General features: G+C 37.5%; 1 pseudogene; it reads right to left on the reverse strand.

The window, feature by feature from the left end:
• Positions 1 to 4,116: 4,116 nt before the first annotated feature.
• Positions 4,117 to 5,418, reverse strand: LOC109445480 (ubiquitin-conjugating enzyme E2 L3 pseudogene; annotated as a pseudogene).
• Between the last annotated feature and the right edge of the window lie 4,778 nt (positions 5,419 to 10,196).

Raw genomic sequence — 10,196 nt, forward strand, 5'->3', positions numbered from 1 at the left:
TGTGACTTACATTTTAAAAGTTCACTTGTCTATTCTATGTAAAGGATTGTAAGAGTGCAAGTAGGAAGATTGGATTGGAGTAAAAGACAATCATTTAGGAAGAGAGTATGTGGTTTGTACTGGACACCCAGGACTTTTCACTTCTGAGCAGTAAAAGCTGAGTCTCAACTGGTTTCCAACAGCACCTGTGTGCACGCATTCGGAGTAAAGCATCTTCCCTTATAATCTATACAAAGAGGTCTTTTTTAAACATCCACTCTATTTAGTCTTTGCATCACATCTAAGTCTGGTATCTTTGTGGGTCAAAGGCACAGAATAATAATGTTTTAGAGCTGGTAAGAGGGCATATGGTGCATTCTTTGTCTCAACTTGACTACTCATACACTCTCAGTCCAGATGAATATCTACTCTTTAAAAAATATGTAACGACTTTATTGGGGTGTAATTTACATACCACAAAATTTATCTACTTCAAGCATAGAAATCAGTGGTTTTTAGTAGATTCCAACTGTTGTGCAACCACCAGCATGACCTAATTTTATAGTATTTTCATCACTCCAAAAAGAAATGTCATGCCCTTCAGCAGTCACTCTCCATTCCACCTGACTCCCACCCCCTCAGACCTAGGCAACTACTAACATACTTCGTTTTCATGAATGTGCTTATTTTGTACATTTTATATAAATGCAATCATAGTATATATGAGCGTATGTAGCCAGCTTCTTTCACTTTGCATAATGTTTTCAAGGTTGGTGCATGTTGTAGCCTGTATCAGAACTTCATCTCTTTCTTTCTTTGTTTTTCTTTTTGATGAATAACATTCTGTCCTATGGATGCACCACATTTTGTTTATCTATTCACCAGTTGATAGATATTTAGGTTGTTTCTATTATTTCTACTTTTGGGCTGTTATGTATAACCCTGCTATGAACATACATGTACAAGTTTTAGTGGACGTATGTTTTGTTTCTCTTGGGTACATACCTGGGAGTGGAATTGCTGGATCATATGGTAATTTTATGTGTAATTGTTTGAGGAACTGCCACACTCTTTTCCACAGTGCACGAGATTTCACCCTGCTCCCTAGTTGCTTATGTCTTAATAAAACTTCCTGAACAGGAAGTTTTTCTTCACATGAATCTAGAAATTTACTTTCTGTATTTGAACGTAATGTCAAGAGCATCGTCCCTTAGTTTCTTCCAAATAAGACATAATGAATTCTTTCCTTTAGTTAATTTATTTTTTCTCCTATTCCTTTATAGACTCCTTTATTTAAAATATAGAAATCAAGATCCATCACTCTTAAAAAGGACCTGAGCAATGCCAGCAATTACAAAAAGATTGATGTTACTGTAACAGTACATATTGCTTTATAGTTATATCTATAGTCACTTTGCTGCTTAGGTCTTTTGCTGTCATACGTGTGTAAGTTGGGTTAAGCTCTCTCCTTTTCTGTGGCTTTCCATCTTCCATTTCCATTTCCATTCATGCATGTCACTCTCATGCTAGTGCTTGAGTCTGGTACCCCTCTGCCCCCTGAAACTGAAACTTTCTTTCTTGCCCACCTTGGACTGCTTACTTATTTCTCTATTTTGGCTCCATAGCACCAGCACATAATTTTCAGAGGCTGAGAGAAGGGCTCCTTCTTCTGGACTGAATCTTGTCTTAAATTCTCAGCTCCCATTGGGCTTTTCCCTTTGAGATGAGAGAAACTGAATCCTTTTTACTCCCAAGTTCAACATGATAATTTTGCATGGATCACAGCTCTTTGTGAACCAATGCCTTCTGTTTATTTGTTCATTCAACAAATAGTTATTGAGGGGCAGTTACTGTTTGGGGGTTCTGGGGACACAGTAGTGTACAAAACAGACCATGACGCCACACTCACAGTTTATAGTCTAGTGAAGGTTATGTAATTTAAGTATAAACAAGCTTAATCAGATCATTTGAAAAAGACTTTATCTTTTCTGTGAAGTCCACTCCCTGCCCCCACTTTTTTTTTAATGAAGCTATAGAACAGAAGGATTACTTGACTTATTCATAATTAGTCCCTGGTGAGCTTAAATGGATCCAAGGTCTTAGACTCCCAGTGTTCTTTCCACCACCCTGTGCTAATGGAAACGGTTTGAGAAACCCTTTGACTTACAGACATGACAAGAGTTAATGTAACATTTCTTAGTTGTGGGAACATTTATGAGATGTTAGCAAACATTGCTACAGATCTTGGAATGAAAAAGAACATGAGGAACATGGAAAAGAAAGAAAAGCAAGAAATTGTATTTGAAATTTCTTTTTTAAACCAGACTTCATACTTGAGTCAGTGTCTATGAAGTCAGACTTCCAAGTTGCAGTAAACACGCTGAGCAAAAATACATGATTTAGTGAATCTTTCACAGATTCCTTTTGTTTTCTTCAAGGGACTATGAAAGCAGCGTTTAAAGGGCAAGTCAGGCAGTGAATTTTCCTGTTTTAATTTCAAAGTTCAGCGTGTTATTTTATGTTCCCAACAGCTTCCTGTTTCTCCTTGCCCTCAGAGTTCAAGACTAATAGCAATTTTCCATCTTGAAAACAATGCAAACATTTCACCCCTATGGATTCCAGGGAAGCTGGGCTTACTGATGTGTGTGCACATCTGGGCCTCTATGAGGACGCTTGTGCTTCTTCTCAAGGCCTCCCTTTAGACTGGACAAAGAGGTGGATTTTTTTTTCTTTGGTGTGGGAGATAAATAGAAAATTGTATTGATTGGAAGCTCATGCTCAGCATCATGCCCTCGAGGTTTCTAATTTTGCAGCCTGGAAGAATCCTCTTCTTGAGGTCTGCACTTGGCTTTGATGGCTGAGTATCATGAGTCTTCCTTCCTCCCAAAACCAGACATGTTAATGTTGACTCCATGCTGTTGGATCTCTGTCTCTATTACAACGTCCTTTCCCTTCTAAACCCCCAGGGAAAGCAATGAGGAATCAATGGTGACAGAACAGTCTAGAAAGAGGTATAAATATGAGCATGTACTAAGAAAATGCAAGATTTAGCCTCCAAGATAGAAACCAATTCAAGGGGAATCATCATGGTGGAATAAAAGTAAAATGTTTACAAATTAGAGGCAAATTTAGAAATTTAAAAGACTATTTAGAAAGAGATAAGAAAAGATCTGTAGGAAATCTTTACCCTTCCACCTTTCCCTACGATACTCCTCTCCCCCAGTTACTCCACAACCTTTTTCTCCCTCTCTCACACACACCCGTCAGCTTCCCAACAAATGCAATCTTGGAATATGTGGTAGCAAAGGATGTAATCATTTCCTAAGTGAGGCAGGGAAGAGCTGGTCCTTTGTCTCTAATATTTATGATTCACAAGGTATCAAAAAAAACCTTACATGCTGCAAATAGGAGCAATCATGTTTCCTGACAGAAGTTCCTCTGTCTGGATTTGTTTGTTTAAAGATGATGGATTGATGATCCATCAATCCCAGGAAGGAAAACCCTCCAGTTTGCAGCTGTCACCCTGACATGCATGGCTTTTAGATAGTTCTTCAAGCCATCTGCCAGCCATCTTTCTGTGGTCATTGAGGTAAAGTGAGATTCTTTTCAATTCTATCAATATTTGTTGAATACTTACAATGTGTTATTTTTGCGCTGGAAAGTGGCAAGTTGAAAGAGGTAAAAATGAGTATTATGTTCTCTGGCTTTAAGTCACTCATTGTCTTGGTCTTTTGAAAATGAGTAGAAACAGGGTAACTCAATGAGTATTATGACCTTATGCTTATGATCTGCACCGAAGACCACTAATTGGTTCAAACACAGAGTTGTCAAAGATGAACTTGTATGTCTTTCACCTGGGACCAAAGGCTACCTCTGATAACTGCTGTAATCAGACGCCTGCAAACTCAATATGGCTATTCCCAGCAAACTCAATATGGCTATTCCCAACAGGCATAGCCATATAAGGTTTCAGATGTCTTAATAACTTCCCAGGAAGATAGTGACTATTTTTCTTGCTTTGACTTGGAGGAGCCAGGTGGATTAGAATAACTATCACTACTACCATGTCATGGTAACCACATGGCCATCACATAGGGATATAATTAATCTGCACGAACCAGATTATATCCATTCTGATCCATCACCCTCACTAGGCTCCTAGGGAAAGCAGAAAGAGGTACAATTTAGTAGGGGAAACAAAATGAACACATAGCAGGAAGTATAGTGCAGAGAATAAAGCCAGGCTCTGGAGCCAGACTCTCTGAATTTGAATCATGATGGTACCATTTTTTAAAATATTTTTATTCCTTTTATAGGTCACCTAGACCACTTTTGATTAAGAAAACTGTAGAAAGTTAGTAACTGCCACAAGCAAACACCAGGCGGTGGCATGTGTCAGTTTTCCACAGAGTCCTGCTTTGCGGGGTGTCTGCACCACTCTGGGTGTCTGCTCACACTCGCTGGAATCAATCGTGGCAGATTTTAGTCCACAGGTCGCTTTTCCCCATATTTCTTTGTAAACTCTTCAGCATTCTCACAGAATTTTTTACGGTCCTTAGAGTATTCTTCAGCTAGGTCAGCACGAAGTGGGTGCTTAGGCTAGGGGGTTGTTCACCAGTGCTGTGAGGGGCTGGATTACTTAGTTGGTTTTGGTTGCTGGCTTCCAGTTTTCAGCACTAATTACTGGCAGACAAACCTGCCCCTTTTCATCAATGTTGGGGTGATAGATCTTTGTTTTAAATGTGATCTTCGGTGGTTTGAATGGGTACTCTGCTGGAAAGTTGATTTCGATTCAGAAGGCCCCCTTATCTTATGGAGGGTTGTCAGGAACAATAAGCCCTTGCCAAGTCAATAAATTAGCTTTATCAACCTGGATGTTACAGAAGTTTTTCATTCCACATTTGTGGATTTCTTCAAGCTTCTTCAGCAGCCTTCTGCTGGCCGCCATCTTGGATCTCCTGATTGGACTATTGACTGGCTGTAAGACCATGGACAATTTTCCTAATCTGTGCTATGCCTTGGCTATTTCATCTGTAAGACTAGGATAATAATAGTAGCATCTGCCTCAGGGAGTCATGAAAGTTAAATGAATTAATACTTTGAAGTGCTTTGAATAGTGTCTAGGCCATAGGAAGGGCTTTATAAATATTAGATATTGTTATTATATTAACTACCTTAAGTAAGTAAGTTAATTCAGGACTAATTAATACAATATTATCTGTTTTGAGAACTCAGAGCATAGGTATATTGATCAAGGCTATAGAAATCAGAGTTGGCTTCATGGAGGTGGTGGCACTTGAGCTCACTTTGTATACAAATGGGACTTTAAAGGTAAGAGAATAATACCAGCAATGCCATAGACATATGAATGAGTTAAGTATCACACATGGAAGGAGCCTGATTACTACATTCTACAAGAATCAAAGCTTCAGGATTCTTAGGCAACCACTGAAGATAGTAAACATTCACTGTTTAAAATTCCTCCCAGACTGAGTGATAGCAAAGCAAGGTGACAGAATGAGTACATTTCATAAGATGATAGAAAAAATTTTAATGATAGAATTAATTTATATTAGTACAAGAAAACAAGTACCTTTATGGAACAGAAATTTAGAGAAGTTACTCTAATGTAAGGAAGAGGGTATATAAATCAGACTTTAAATTTCAAATAACAGAATTCACTCTGTCTAGCTAAGCAGAAAAGAAATGTATTAAAGAATATTAACTACCTCCCAGAACGGGGAAGGAAGAGTAGAGTCAAATTGTAGACTTACACAGCCCCAAACAATGTATAACCATGCCAGGGCTTCTCTAATGTTCCCTGCCAGCCCTACTCAACACCTATCATATACAGGACTGGATAATAGAAGCCCCATCACTGCCATCTTTGAAGTAATGGTCTAAGTCAGGGGCTGGCAAATTTGTAGGGTGGCCACCTATTTTGTTAATAAAGTTTTATTGGAACACAGTCATGCCCACTGGCTTATATAGTGTTTATAGTTGCTTTTGTGCTATAGAGTTGAATAGTGCAGATAGAGTCCAGGTGGCCCACAAAACTGAAATGTTTACCATTTGCCCTTTTACAAAAAACATTTGCCGACCACTGACGTAGAAACTTATTTAGCCCTGAGAAGAAAAATGGACCCAGCCCTAGAACCAAAAATGAAACACACCCTACCATCCAGCACATTTTCCTTTCTCACCAGACACAGGCTATAATAAACAGAAGCAGCTTCCATAGAGAAGTGAACAAGGGTCTCAAATACAAAGATGATACTAATAATCACAAAGCATTTAAAGAAAACTAAGTACAGAAATGAAGATACATGGAAGATGAAATAAAGAAAAAGAGTTACCAGAACAAACAGAAGAATACCTTAAAGTAAGTATAATTAACATCTACAGAAGTTTAAGAGAAGGTATTGTATCCAAAAAACATGTTTATTACCCTAAGAAACAAGGAAATTAAAAAAAAAAAAAAAATGAGGTCATGAAAAACAAGAGATGAATGCCCATAGGTAAAGAGCGTGAGTAAAAATGTTCCCAGAAAACACTTCAAGATGGCAAGGATCTGGAAAGCATGAGAGAGAATTTAATTGTTATGAAGGATAGATTAAAAGTTCCCATATCCATCACCAAAGAGAGAATAAAAAGGACAAGATGGGGGTGGGAGCCAGGGATAACCTAAGAGGGTGCAAAGGATCTTTACATTAAATGGTGAGCAGGTTGGGTGCTGAGCAGGCTGAGTGGAAGTCTCTTCTATACATTTTGTTGAAATGTGAAACACCAACAGTAAGATACCTTAAAACTTTCTTAGGGTTAAAGCTAGAGTTACCTCAAAGAACTGAGAATCAGATTGGCATCAGATGGTCCACTGACACATTGGATCCTAGAATAATGAAGCAGATATGAGAAAGAAGATGTAATTATAGTTATGGATAAAATTTTTAAATTATAAGAGAAGCTATATGAAAAATCCATATGAAATGAAAATTATATAGAAAAGTGGTATCCAAGCTGGCTGAAGACGAGTAGAAAAAAGTGTATAAACCAGTGGAAAACAGAAAAGATACCCAAAGATCTATACCATAGAAGGAAACGGTTACTGATAGATTATAGTTGCCAAACTTTTTTTTTGGAGCACACAGCTCACAGTGGCCCATGCGGGGATCGAACCAGCAACCTTGGTGTTATCTGCACCACGCTCTAACCAACTGAGCTAACAGTCCACCCAGCTGCCAAACTTTTTAAGAGCACATAGTTTCTGTTTCACAGGTTATTACAAAGAAAGAAAAAGAGAAAAGTTTCCTAACTTGGGCTCAGGCTAGCATAACACTACCCAAAGCAGAAAACACTGTCATGGAAGAGGGAAGTTGTAAGCAAATCTCACCTTTGAACAAAGATGTAAGACTTCTAAATAATATGTTAGTAAATCAATTCCATGGAAAATGAATAATAACTCATGTTTCATCACTTCATTTCCCCTCCTCTGTTATTTGGAAGTTATATTCTATTCCACTCATTAGTTAGCTATTTGGTGTTTTTAAGACTGTTTTTTGTTTGTTTGTTTGTTTTACCTTTTCCTCTAGCTTTTTAGTTCTTCTCCATAGAAAGGTTGTAGTGTTCCATTCCTAGAAACAGAAACTCTGGAATCCTCATTTGAAATACAGTGTTAGGGGGTAAATGAAGAATTTTGGATATCAGTTTCCTGGCCAAACGTAGTGGTAAAAATGAGAGGAGGAGGATTTTTTCCTAAGCAAGAACAAAACCCAGATGCTGTAAAGAAAAATGATTAATAAACTTGACCACATACAAATTTAAACTTATTTAAATTAAAATTAAACTCATTGTAAATTTACAAGTACAAATTTAAATTCACTTGGCAAAGGACATCATAAATAATGCAAAGAGAGAGCGAGACAACTTAAGAGAAGATATTTGGAATCCATATAACAAAGAATAATGTCCATAATATGAAGGGAGGATTTACAAATCTGTAAGAAAATGACAAAGAACTGGACCCTCTCTCAAATGAGCCAAACTCATCAATGAGCAATTCACAGAACAAAAAAAGCAAATGAATAAAGTTAAGAAGATAATCAACTTAACTATTCATCAGTGAAGTGAAACCAGGCTATGAATAAACTAATACTAGTATACACTGCTGGCGATAATAAAAATGTATGTACTTTTAGCTAGTGTTTTATCTCTGATTATCTATCCGAAAGAATTCACACATGTTTGCAAAGATGCTTATTTGGAAATCTTCAATGCCCCCCCAGGTGCTAAGTAAAGATTAAATAGCTAAACTATGAAGTACTATTATGTAGCTGTTATAAATACTGTGATACATTCATATGTGCTTTAGGGAAATATAATTATAAAAAGATATTAGGTAAAAGAAATAAGTTTGAGAACTTTCAGTTTTCCATTTATGTAAAAAAACAAAACAAACCCAGGTGTATTTGTGCATACATATTTATAAATTATGCTAAAACAAAATTAGAAAGATGTATACCAAATCGTGAGCAATGTTTGCATGCGGGAAGCATTTGAGTGTTGGATGTGGGTGAGTGGGGACTTTCACATGTTTCCCTACATAATAATATATTTCTTCAATATTTTATGATGAACTGTATTCATTCATTACTTATATATTAAAAGAAAAAAGTATGGTGCGTAGGATGTGAGATACAATTAAAGGACCTTGAGCTTTGCAATCAAACAAACTTGCCTTCTATAATCCTGGCTTTTTCTTACGGGCTCTGTGACTCTACACAAAGTCTCTCAGGCTCTCTGAACTTTCATGTGAATTTATACATCTTTAAAATGAGGGTAATTAATAAAAAACATGTATGCAAATGTCAAACAGTGTTTTGAATATAGGAGGAAGTTTTCAATAAAATTTCCTGTGTTCCTTCCCTCAGGGAATAATGAAAAATAAGTAAGACGGAGGTAGAGTAAGGCCCTTTTCTTCAAGACTTTGAAAGTGAAGGAGAATGACTTCACCTTCATTTGGTAAGAAGAGCCACAGTAAAACCTTGAATTGTTGGAGAGTGACTTGATCCAAGAAGATGTTTTAAGAAGATTAGTTTGGCGTTTCTAAAGAGAAAAACAAGTCCATTGGCATAGCTTTATCTCTTTTTCTGTATAAATGGTGACATTGTAGAATTGGAAGCCTTTATGATGCATCATTTGTCTTTCATTTTCACACATGACCTAGCTGAGGATCTGGGCAAAAGAGAGGTCCCCGGGGAAGCCCATAGCTGTGTAGCTCTATTTGATCCTCTCAGAATCAGCATTGTGGTCGAGCTCCAATGGAGTCAGTTTCTCTAATTGCTTTTTACCAGGATTGTCTGTTTTTCTTTCAGATTCCTAAGCTACCGCTGCAGCTATTGAAACATAACCAATTGTTCTTTAGTAAGTCGATGGATACTTTGAAGGTAGACCTGGTTTAGTCATAGCACAATTCTTTTTTTTTAATCACAAATAGTCTAAATAAAGTTAAGATAGACTTTTTGTGCCTCCCTGGGAGATAACTGATATTCTGGAAGGATAGTCTCACATGGCATGCCCACATCAGCTTAGCTGAGGCCCACCACTCCTAGCTTGGTCATTCGGGATAAGCCATGTCCCGATGATACATGTCCCCTAGAGGATGACACTTGTCTGAGGCCTACTTAATAATAGTAGTAACAATAACGAATAAATCTGCATAGTAACTTGGAGTTTGCAAATCCTATAAATATCTACAAATGAAAAGTAGACCGTACTCCTTAACAAACTTCCCATTAGGGTTCTCTCACCCTGTGTCTTTGTCTTCATTTTCTCTCCAATACCAGTAGTCATCCTGGTTGAATCTCCAGATTTGAGTGGTACGACACTGAGCTCAGCCTTGAGAAGGAAAGGTATAGGTACTACCCTTTTTGGCGTTTAATGTGTTATGAATCATGCCACTGCCCGTATTTGTTTCCAAAGACTTAGAGCTAGAGTTTTGCAGTCAATGCTAAAAGCAGATAGGCTGAAGTAGATGAAATGTTAAGACAAAAACGGCTGTATGCCTCTTGGTACACCCTGCAAGTCATTCGACAACCTGCTCTGAAAATCACACCTTTGCAGGCTCCTTTATACATCTTCTATGCCGTAGGGTGAACCCTGAACTTATAGAACGTAAAATCACAATGAGAGGGTCTACGGCACTTCATACCACAAAATAA

Source organism: Rhinolophus sinicus, chromosome 3 (assembly GCF_057876585.1).
Source record: "Rhinolophus sinicus isolate RSI-liver-muscle chromosome 3, RSI-T2T, whole genome shotgun sequence".
NCBI classification, from domain to species: Eukaryota; Metazoa; Chordata; class Mammalia; order Chiroptera; family Rhinolophidae; genus Rhinolophus; species Rhinolophus sinicus.